We start from the raw sequence: 11,571 nt of genomic DNA, 5'->3' as shown, positions 1-11,571 counted from the left end.
TCCCTAAGGTCGAATGATTCCAACACTCCATCCTTTTGGAGTTGGGCTATGCGTTTCTTGTTGACATGTCCAAGACGACAATCCCACAAGGATGCTTTATCCATACTAGTGGAAGAATCAATATTCAAAACATCATTTCCTAAGTTATCAACAATCATAACAGTTTCATATATTCCATTACATGGTATAGCTTCAAAGTAAAAGACACCATTTAGATAAGCTAAAATAGAACCATTCTCATTATTAAAAGAAAATCTAAATCCTTGTCTATATAAACCATGAAATGAAATGATGTTTCTAGCCATTTCTGGCGAATAGCAACAATTGTTCAAATCTAAAACCAAACTATTCCTAAGCACTAAAGAATACACTCCAATCTTGGTCACAGGCGACGATCTTCTGTTCCCCATGATTAGATTTATCTTTCCTTGCTCCACATCCCTACTTCTTCTTAGTCCCTGCACATTAGAACAAATGTGATAACCACAACCGGTATCAAGGACCCAAGAAATAGCATGATTAGAATCGTTAGATTTAATTGCGTATATACCTGCGAAAGATGGCTTGATCTTTCCTTCTTTGATTGCTTGCAGGTACTCTGGGCAGCTTCTCTTCCAATGTCCTATCTTGTGGCAGTGGTGGCACTCTGCCGCCTTCGGGTTAGGACAGGGCTTAGCGGGATCAACTTTGGTCCCACTAGAAGAGGCACCATCTCGGGCCTTCACCTTGCGATGGTTCTTCGATGAAGCTTTCCTCTTCTTTCCCTTTCCTTGACCAATAGCCAAGACAGGAGCAGCGGGCGGATTGGGAGTAGGTGCAACAGACTTGTCCTTGAAGTTGCTCTCAGCGACTCTCAAGAGACCTTGGAGTTTGCTTAGCGTGACCTCCTCTTTTTTCATGTGGTAGGTCATCCTGAACTGGTTGTACATCGGAGGCAAAGAGTGAAGCACCATGTCGATCGCCAAGTCTTCCCCGAAGTCAACATTTAACTTGCGAAGGCGGTCGACATACCTTTGCATCTTTTGCAAGTGCACGGTAAGAGATTCTCCATGACCCATCTTCGCGGAAATCATGTTAGTGAAAATCTCATACCGCTCTTGTCTCGCGTTTTGGTGGTACCTCTCCAATAAGTCTTGGTGCATCTCGTACGGGTACATGTCCTCGTAGGACTTTTGGAATTCGGAGTTCATGGTAGCAATCATGATGCAATGTACCTTCGTTGCATCTCGCTCATGAGTTTCAAAGGCGGTGATTTCGGCTGGAGTAGCGATTTCGGTGTTGATTTTCTCGAGCTTCTCATCAAGGACATATTCCTTGTCCTCATAGCGAGCAATGGTGCGAATGTATCTTATCCATTCGCTAAAGTTTGTTCCATCGAAAGTGACCTTTTGGCAAAGGCTCATCAACGTGAAAGAACTAGCAGCAGCGTTGTTTACGTTCGACATCTATAATTTAGAAAAGGACAAAGATAGATTAGAATATGAATCCCTAATTATCACCCAATAAGAAAAATTAGGGCTAGGATCCAACAATGACATTTACATATTAGAAAAGGGATGCCGTAATCTAACATGCAAATAAATTGAAGGTAAGTGAATGATGATTCACTAATTCTCCATCACAAAAACCTAAACTATTAGCCCTAAGTGTTTTTGAGAATTCCTAGGTTCGGATGAGATTCATTGAAACTATTCAATGGCATGTTTAAATCTCGATATGCCCCTCTTGTTTGTGACTGGGATACCGAGGATCACAAAGCGGGTGTGAGTAACCATGCAAATTCACATGGTGCCTTCATTGTAACGATCACCTATTCGATATGCCGGTAAACCACACACGCTCCATCGAACTATGATATACAATGAATCACCCTTTGCCACCTTCGCTTAGAACCAATTAGTGTGCCGGTAAACCACACACGCTCCATTAACTTCTTAGCAAGGTGCAAAGTGTAATTTCATGGGATTGCATCAATTCACTTTTCCTAAAGTAACTAAGATTGGGAAATTTTGAAAAACATGTAGTTACTTTGTAATTCTTATTATACTTTTAATGAGAGATGAGGTTGACCTATCCTACCCGTTCGGCTAACGACCCTCCACCGATCAAGCAAGCGGTGGGTGTGAGTGTACACCCATTAAGCGCCATTTTATAGGCCGCAACCTTATACCCACCTTATAGATCGGCTTCGTGAATGAGGCCTACTAACGGTAAGACTAGCATTTAGTTATACATATATATATATATATATATATATATATATATATATATATATATATATATATATATATTATACTAGTAATATCATATTAGTATAGGGTTGTATTTTAAACCTTTTAAAATCTAGGGTTTTGAAATTTAAGTTGTCTAAATTAAAATTTTTAATCATAAATATAAATTTCAAAACTTGAGGGCAAGTTTTAAACATTTAAAACATGGAGGATCAAATAACAAATAATTCCAATTAACAATTAATATCCTAATTATCTATATTTGATTTATTCAAGATTTCTTTTAAGATAATTATCAAAATAATCAAAATAATTAATTAATTATCATATAAGGAAATCAAATATTTTATTATATGATAAATATCTTTAATTAGATCAAGATTGCAGTTATATTTATCAGAAAAACGAATTAACATTGATCTAATTAGTTTATGGAAAGTTTAGATAAGATAATTACAAAGAAATCCCGAATCTGGCCATTCCTGACGCCTGGACTCGCCGAGTGCACAAGGGGACTCGCCGAGTCAGGCCTACTCGCCGAGTCCACCTTGGAACTCGCCGAGTCCATGACTCAGAAACCTAAAATCGAATTTTGCAGGTTTGTTTTAGTTAATCAAGCAACAATTTAAAGAAAACCAAGCTAGGCTCTGATACCACTGATGGGTTTTAGCCATAAGAACTTTCCTATGTGCGCATGCAAAACCCTAATGCTCGGATCTAGGCTTTCTAATAAACATGCTTTGAATCCAAGACTTCTAATTACTAATTCTGGTTAAACAACAACATTGAAACAGATCTAGAATCATACCTTTGAATTCCTTGTTGACCTTGTTGTCTTGGAGCTTCTAGAGTCACAAATGTCACTCCTCTAATGGCTTACAAACACCAATAGCAAGGAAGATGATTTAGGAGAGAGGAGAGGGGAGGAATTCGACCAGAGGTTCCTTACTTTAGGTTAAGTGTTGATATCCATCAGCCATAGGGTCTATTTATACTTGTAGACTCCTTAAGGATTACAGATAAGTCCCTATCAGATAATCTTCTCTTAAGGCTATCCAAATCCATTCCTAAGATAATCATATGGACGATTTTAGCTATCCTAAATCTCTTAGAATTCGTCCATACCATATCCAAATGGATTTACAGTCCAAAGTTTAACTATCAAACAATTGACAGTTTATACCCCTTTATTTAATTAATCTCTTTAAGTCACCAAATTAATTCTAATTAATTCTATGACTTATATTAATCAAATAACAATATATTATTCATTATATTATTCCCATAATATATTAATAATATTTACTCTCTCTTATTAAATCATCCTATCAAGTTGCTATGGTGAAGGCAACCAAAAAGGACTATGCACAACCGGATCAAATACTTGACTAATATAGTTACAGCCTTAGACACTATTCCAACAGAATCACCCACATAAGGTGAGTTCATACCCCTTATAATCAATCTTTTAAATGTTTTAAATGCTTTTAAGGGGGGGGGGGGGTGGGGGATAGAAGTTGAACACAATTAAAATTGTGTAAATGTTATTTGTGATAACTATCATATTCAAAGGATTTCTTATGATTTATAAGTGATCAAAACCATTTCAAAAACTCTTTAAAAGTTACGTTACTTTATTCTTTATAAAACACCGTTTTTAAAGTACAATCATGACTCAGTAGATAAATGAGTGTTTTATTCAAGTTACTATCAGTTCAAGTAAACATACTAGTAAACTATAATAGGTATAGTTCAGGCGTTCAGTACATACTATAAAGAGAAACAGGGAGGAACATACTATACACTAGAACAGAAGGAACATACTATAAGAAGAACAAGATAACATTAATGTGAGACTACTTCACGACTTAGAAATTTGTTTGTTAAGTCGCGTTTTGTAACTAGAGTCTCCTGGAGGGAGAGCATTATTAGTATGGTTACAATCACATCACATTTTTGAACTTAATTATATGAATTGTTTTTGAGGTAGTCAGTACTTCAGTAGTCACTTTAAAATACTGTTGTATACTTTCATTATTACAAAAGACAAACAATACAGTCGAGTCTTAGTACATTCACTTAGAAAGGAGGCCTATAATGCTAACTTTATGATTCCTTAGTGCATACATCAGGGATATATATTAATCAGGTCCAGCAGACAGTAGAGTGTGTGCTTTCCGCTTCATTTAATGTTCCTTGTTTGGTTGTGGGCTTAGAGCAGATGCACCAAGTCTACTATCTATCCGATCTTAGTTATATATATATATATATATATATATATATATATATATATATATATATATATATATATATATGTATGTATACATATATATATGTATTCCATATACACCAAGTAATCATAAGGATTACCAGGTATGGGTCAGGTCATATTATACAAATTCAATACATCCTTTTCCTAGTACAAAAACATACTTTTCAGATAGAACCTTTAGTAGAATTAACTAGAAACTTATTAGTAAAAGGGTTTAATCCATTTTATTAAACAAGTATAACTTAAAGGACCTTTAGTGGTTGATTCTATGATACCTTAATTTGTACATCAGGGTTATATATAAATAATGTCCGATAGGCAGTTGGATGTGTGCTTTCCGCCTTACTTCCTGTTCCTTTTTTGGTTGTGGGGTTCGGGCAGATTCACACAATTAACTATCTGTTCGATATTAGATTAAACATAGCTTGTATAATTTAAGTGATTATAGAAGGAACTATTATGGTTACCATTTTGACTAAACGAAATATGGGTTTTCTTAAGGAATGTTTTCATCAAATATAAAGAACTATTACAATTAACTCTATGAGTACCAAATGAATATGCTAGGGTTATATACAACGAAGATCTAACAAACAATGGGATGTGTGACTTCCGCTTGATTTGATGTTCCTTGTTTGGTTGTGGACTTATGGCAGATACACACAATCGATTTTTTATTTACTCTAGGTTTTATATAACTTTTATCCATTTAGTACTCATTGAAAGGATTGTAGAATCATTTTTACTTATCTTTCATCGTATCAGAAGATATAGGATCTTCGGGAGGAACAAGCGAACTTTTCTTACAGAACTTACAACTTACCTTACATCACTAAAATACTTATGAACTCACCAACTTAAATGTTGATCTACTCTTTCAAAACAACTTGTATTCTTAGGGAACTAGTAGATAGGTACGCGTACTGGGATTCAGAAGACGAAGTATAGTAGCTTCATGTCTTGTTTTTTTATTTACTTTTGGATTCAATCTTTTGTGAATCAGTACTTATAAAAACTTTAATATTAATACAATGGTTGTTTGTTACTGTTGGGCTGAAAAGAGTTTTTATGTTGCGTCTTTTGGGCTCGTTAGATTAGCCTTTTATTCTCCGGTTTGGGCCTGTCCAACCGAGAGCCTTTTATGTATAGTATTTAAGTTAATGCTTGCATGCATATTAGGTTAAGATTTATAAGATTCTAGAGATCATCGATTTAGCGATTTATCAAGAGAACAATATTTTCAGTAATCATTCTTGTAATCTTCCAATCCTTTACAGTTGATGTTCTTAATCGAGCTCTTCTAAGGATTTTATTTAATCATTCAACACGTTTGATTCAAGCTGTTTGTTCTTATTATTGCGTTCTGCCTTGTTATTAATATTGTGTTCTTGCTGTTTAATATTCATATACTTGTTCAAGATCTAATCGATCTTCATAGATTAAAAGTCTGTTTTAATCCTATCAATTGGTATCAGAGCAGGAGGCTGTGTAATCGATACACATCTTTTCTGTGAAAAAGATTTCCATTAGGGTTTTCCGCAATCATCGATATTTATTGAGCCGTCATCTTAATTGACGTATCTTAGTATTTATTGTTTTGCCCTAATCTGCTTTATTACAAGTCTGATCTTTGAACAGGTTATTACGATCATTATGGACTCAACGCAATCAAACCCTATTAATATTTCCAACAGCATCGGTTCGACGACAAAGATTCCAATCTTGTATACCCATGACTATGAAGTATGGGCACATCATTTTGAAGAATATGTGATTGGATCGGAAGATAATGGTTTTCTCATATGGGAAGCTATCATCAACGGACCATTTTCTCATTCCGCGACTTCCAGAGTTATTAAGATGCAAAAAGAGTACAACGATCTGCTCAAGGACGTGACGAATATTGCGCAAGATGAAAAAGACAAATTCCAGTGCAATATTAAGGCACTAAGGTTGATCAGATTCGCCCTTCAGTCCGACACATTCAGACTGGTCAGCTCATGCACTACGGCGAAGGAAGTGTGGGATAGGCTTCGCGAACTGTATTCCACAGACGAAGATCTTGAACATTCCATCCAAACCTTGCTTCTATCTGAATTTGGTGAATTCAGGCAAGGGGCCGAAGAAACTGTGACCCAGACGTTTGATCGCTTCAATCATCTTCTCAGCAAGATGATCAAACACGACATTGAAAGGAAGCTCATCGAACAAAAGGTTACTTTCTTGAACGGACTGCGATCTGAATGGAGAGCAGTTGTTTCCACAGTCAAAGCCCATGAACAGTTTAAATCATATTCTTTGGCGAAACTGGTGGGTATTCTAAAGTCCCAAGAGAAGATTGTGGTTCAAGAGAAGAATGTTGTCTCCAGTCTTGGTTCGTTGGCCCTCCTATCTAAAAGAAAAGCTGTGGTGGAGGATGAAGAGCTCAACTTGGAAGAATATGACCTCACAACTGAGGATTATGCCATGATGGTATCCAATCCTAAGAGGTTCATAAAGAAGAGATTCCCCAACAACAAAAACAGAAACTGGCAGGGGAGTTACAGCTCAGAAAAGGCGAACAATGAACAGAAAGCTGAGGAGCCCAAAAAGGAATCGAAAGCAGATGGCGATTCCGGAGTAAGCTGTTTCTATTGTGGTGGCAAGAACCACTACGCTAAGGACTGTGTTCTTAAGAAGATGGCTGAAAAGGACAATGGAAATGATGAGGAAGTTGTGCTGCAGAGGAGATTGGATGAGTTGAGAAAAAAGAAGTCTACCGCTAACCCTTCTATAAATGCTCTTATTGTGCAGGGTTCGGTCAATGACGATGAGTTCGGTAGCACCGAAGTTTGGTCTACTGACTCAGAAGACGAAGAAGTGAGGAAGCCTACTCATGGAAAGGCATATGTGGCTAAGGAGGAAAGCAGTGGTGGAAAATGCTTCATGGTGACCGAAGTGTCTCAAATGAGGGGATACAACACCGATGGAGGAGGCAATGGACCGAAGGTGCAGGAGGATATGTGCTTTACGGCCAAACCACTCAGCCAACAGTTCAATGAGCTCGATGAACTGATAAAGAAGGTACAATCTGTTTTTATTTCATCTAAAGTACCATCATCCTCATATGAGAAAGAACTAAAAAATGTAAATACAAGAATTTCTCATTTAGATAGTAGCTTAAATCAAACTCGAGTCACCAATTCTAACCTGACTGATCAATTAAGCAGGGTGGCGTCGAAGAGTGAGGAGCGGCGAATGTGGATTGAGTTAAAAGAGTCGGAATTAATTAAAGTTAAAGACGAAAACATTTATTTGCAGAGAGACAATTTGAAATTGTTAAAACAATGAAATGTTTTTTGTTTAATAGCTAAACGTTTATATTCCAATATTACTCAACTTCACTTGGACTGTGAGATAGGCCAAAAGATCCATCGCATGCTGTTGCCCTTCCTAGAATTTAAGGAGGATGAAATCGATGCCGAAGCCTACAATTGTGAGAGTGTGATATCGTCTGATAATGTCAACCCAACTTATAAAATTGGACTGGACAAAATTGAGTCCTTTATTAAGTCCAAAGACCACAAGGACATGCTCAAAAACCTTTTGGATGAAAATGACAGACTTAAACTGAGAACCGAAACCATACAAAAGTTTGACTCTCTTAACACCAAAGTAAGCTCAGAAAATAAAATCGATGTCGAAAATGCATCTGAGCTTAACGAGGACGAAAACATGAGTGAAATTTCTGTAGAGGATACGGTTGACTGCTCAGAATTTATTAAAAGCGAAACTGAAAATCACAAAAATCTTATTTCTGAAAATTCTGTGGAATTCGCTAGATTGTCCCAACAAAAGTCCCCGAAATTAATAGAAAAAGCTGTTGTATATCAAAAGGTCAGGACCACACCAAATCAAGTATACAAGGTCACTGGAGTAACCGAACACCAAACAGCTGAACTCACCGCTATTGTTAATGAAGACAATGCTGATGGCTGTGATGAGTATTTCTGGGAAGCTCCTATTGATAATGGAAACGAAACCGTCGGTCTGTCTGAAAGAACCTCCTGGATGAAGAAAGGGAGATACATACCTGAACCCTTGAACAAGCCTGATAATTTCAGTGAACCAAGCACAAGTGGTACAAAAGATACTCCTCAAGAGGTTGATCGGTCAGCAAAAGAAGACATTCCTTCAACGCCAACAGCTCAAAGTGAAACTTCATCAGATACTCCTTCCACTTCCTCAGGGGAAACTGAACCTTCTTCAGATATTCCCTCTGCTCCCTCGGCTCAAAGAAAAACTCCTCAAGTTCAAAAGGAACCAGCCAAGGAGACATCAAAAGCAAAAGCGAACGTTCATCATCAACCTAAACAGATGAGGGATAAAAAGATAGAGAGGAACCTAAGATATAGGAAAAACCTTTCTGAAAGGAAACAATTCTGGCACTCCCAGAATGCATACTACTCACACAAGGACAAGAATCTGAAGTATGAAAATCATCCCGTAAGAAAGCCTGATAATTCCAACAACCGAAAGCCAAGGTTCGGTTCGCAAGAAAACAACAACCGAAAGCCAAGGTTCGGTTCGCAAGAAAACAACAACCGAAAGCCAAGGTTCAGTTCGCATGAAAATACCAACCAAAAGCAAAGGTTCGGTTCTGAAAATGATTTCAACCGAAACCAAAGGTTCGGTTCCAAGAACAATTCCAACCGAACTCAGAGGTTCGGCTCTGAAGTCAGACGAGAACAAGACTCAAAGGTTAATCCCACCAATGATCAAAAGCAAAAGGGTCACCTAGAGTCATCAGCAAGGAAGACATCTCCATCCAAATCCAAATCCTCTCTTCCTAATTCTTCTCGTTCATCTCCATCTTGCTCTAACGCTAATTCCGTTGGTTCTCAAAAACCTCGTCCATCTGCTGAACAGAAGGGAAAGCAGAAGGTCGATGAATCCACACCTGAGTCCAAAGAGAACAAACCCAATCCTAACAAAATAAAAGTCTTCACCATTAAAAAGAAAGATGAAACAACTCTAATAAAACGAACATATCTTGTTGACATCTCTCTTACTATTCCTGTTCCCATGAAAAACTCACATGGACCCAAGAAACTTTGGGTTCCTAAATCTGCTTAATTTTTGCAGGTTATAAGTGACGAGCAATTTGACGAAGAATGGTACATCGACAGTGGCTGCTCGCGTCACATGACTGGGAGGAAAGAGGAGCTTAGGGAATACAGATCTCTTGCAAATGGTGGCAATGTTAAGTTTGGAAATAATTCTTTCGGCACCATAAAGGGATATGGGATGATAACGAATGGTGATTTTACCATAAGAAAGGTGGCCTATGTGGAAGGACTTCAACACAACCTCATCAGTGTATCTCAGCTTGTTGGAGGTACAGGTCTCAAAGTTTCATTCGATGATGAAGGTTCTGAAATCATAGAGAAAAAGACAAAGAAAGTGATTATGAAGTCAGAGCGAAAGGGTGAAATGTTTCCTCTGAACATGAAACCCATTAAAGGAAACCCAGCCATATGTCTGCTATCAAAAGCTCAATCCGACGAAAGTTGGTTGTGGCACCGAAGACTCTCTCATCTCAATTTCAAAGATATCAACCGACTTGTCACTGGAGGTCATGTTAGGGGTCTTCCATTGCTCAAGTTTGACAGAGAGCATTTGTGTGCTGCATGCGAAATGGGAAAGCAGAGTCGTCAAAGTCACCCATCCATAATTAACACAAAAGTTGTTGAACCACTCGAATTGCTTCATATCGATTTGTGTGGTCCTTCATCTATTGAAAGCATCGGTGGTAGCAAGTACATTCTTGTTATCGTTGATGACTTCTCTCGATTTACATGGGTGTTCTTTCTAAAGCTCAAATCTGAAGCGACTCAAAAGCTGAAAGTGTTTATCTAGCAAATTGAAGTCCAGCTCAAGAAGGTCGTTCGCAACATAAGGAGCGACAATGGTCTCGAATTCAAGAACAAAGAGTTTGAAGAGTTTCTTGCAGAAAAGGGAATCAGTCATAATTTCTTAGCTCCCTACACACCACAACAGAACGGAATAGTCGAAAGACGAAATCGATCGTTGTGTGAAGCTGCACGAACTATGTTAAGTTTCGCTTCCTTACCTCTTTATTTTTGGGCTGACGCTATTTCTGCTGCTTGTTATACACAAAACAGGTCCTATCTCAACAAGCGATTCACGCTCACACCATATGAGATTATAAATAACAGAAAACCCAACGTGAAATTTTTCCATGTGTTTGGCTCAAGGTGTTTCATCTTTAACTCTAAAGAACACCGCAACAAGTTTGATGTCAAGGCTGACGAGGGAATCTTTCTGGGTTACTCACTCACTTCAAAGGCGTACAGGGTCCTAAACAAACGATCAAGAAGGATTGAAGAGACATACTATGTGACCTTCGACGATAGCTATGTCAAGAAGCTACAGGCCATAGATGACACTGCCAGGGAAATCTTTCCTCAAACTGGTCAAGTCACAGTCTCAATCGCCAATATGTACGAGAACTTTCTGGATCTCTTTGACGAACCGGAAAAAGCTTCTCTCTCAGAAGCAGGGGCAGCCGACAACAAAATAGATAATATGAAGCGGATAGTCGAAGATGCTGCAAGAAGAATGCATGAAGGAGAATCGCCCACTAATGAATCTCCAACCAACAATGCATCAGTCGAGGGGGAGCCAAGCTCACAAGTCCAGGGGGAGCCATGCTCTACTACTTCAACCGAAGGTCCTTCAACAACCGAAGGTACCTCTCCTACCGAAGATCCCTCTCCAAGCGAAGGTGCTTCAACGCCTGAAAATCCAGCACCACAAGAAACCCCTGAACCTCGTGTTTCTCAAGACTCATCAATTGAGGGGGAGCATGATGATATGACACTTGATTTCGATAGCCCATCTGAGCCAGAAGAGATGATCAACGCCGAACTAGATCCAATCTTCGATCCAAATTACCCTCCTCTTACCAAATGGACCAGAGATCATCCCATCTCTCAAATAGTTGGTGATGTATCTGAAAAGGTTCTGACACGATCTCAACTGAAGGCAAAACAGACATCCTTATTC

The sequence above is a fragment of the Lactuca serriola genome, chromosome 1 (genome assembly GCF_051521515.1).
Source record: "Lactuca serriola cultivar US96UC23 chromosome 1, Lser_US96UC23_V15, whole genome shotgun sequence".
Lineage (NCBI taxonomy): Eukaryota > Viridiplantae > Streptophyta > Magnoliopsida > Asterales > Asteraceae > Lactuca > Lactuca serriola.
Note: the sequence above shows the minus strand (reverse complement) of the source record.